Genomic DNA, 1,175 nt, shown 5'->3' with positions numbered 1-1,175 from the left:
TGCCAGGTTCTCTTCCAGGTCAGTCTAAACAATAGCACACAAGGTAAACACACATTACCCCTATAATGACTGAATTTTAGACCTTGCAACACACATGTTTCCAACACTTGGGTCAGTCATGCACACTCAGCTCACAATACCAAACTACATCACAGGGCTGTCTTGAGGATAAAATGGAGACAAGAGAACCATATGTATTTCAGTCTGTTCCCTGTGACCCCAAAAGTTTGATGCACAAGTGTGAGCCAGAAGGATTGAGTTGAGAGAATGTACCACCTTCCTACTCAGATTAATGCAAGGTACAATTTCTTGTCATACAGATGCTATTTTTTCTTCCCTAGGATCTTTTTTATGTCAAGCTCTAGGAAAAACATACACATGCAAGTAATACTGTATCCCCCCCCCCCGCTATTATTTATTCAATCTTGCCAATAAATTTGGCACATAGAGATTTTTATGGCATTCTTCACAATTCTAAACCAGTACAACTCATATATAAGAAAGTTTCTAAAAACCCATGCATCTCTGGACTTTTGTATGGTGTACTAATGTATTTTGCTAAACTTGTTGAGGTCACAATCCAGTACAGTTTTAGGGCTGCTTAAACCCATAAATCTTGGTCACACATAGCTGGATTATGGGTTTTGTAGGTCTGCGCTGACAAACCTCTGAAATTTTGGGCAAATCTCTCACATTCCCACTGTGAACATTAATGGGAGTACCACATAAATTTCAAAACTACATGGAACTTAACGCCCCCCCCCCCAATTCTTGCCTCATGAAATATTAGCATGCACAATCCAGTCATGGTTATGCATTTATAAGTCCAAGGGAGACATTTAAGTACGTACAAACCTTCTTTTCAGACCCAGGGAATTAAAAAACACTCAGCTGACTGGAACATACAAGTAATAATTTGCTAACAATTCTGTTTTTATTTCTAATTTATTCTACCAATAAAATATGAGGCTTAAAGTTGGAATATTTGCCCGGTTCTACAGGGCTGCGGTGGCTCATGTGGTTAAGACGCTGAACTGCAGACTGGAAGGTTGGTAGTTTAGCAGTTTGAGACCCAACTGCCGCATGACGGAGTGAGCTCCCGTCTCTGGTCCCAGCTTCTGCCAACCTAGCAGTTCGAAAGCAAGAAATTGCAAGTAGATAAATAGGTACCACTT

The sequence above is a fragment of the Gekko japonicus genome, unplaced genomic scaffold (assembly GCF_001447785.1).
Source record: "Gekko japonicus isolate JY-2015 unplaced genomic scaffold, Gekko_japonicus_V1.1 scaffold812, whole genome shotgun sequence".
Classification (NCBI taxonomy): Eukaryota; Metazoa; Chordata; class Lepidosauria; order Squamata; family Gekkonidae; genus Gekko; species Gekko japonicus.
This window is presented reverse-complemented; position numbering follows the sequence as displayed.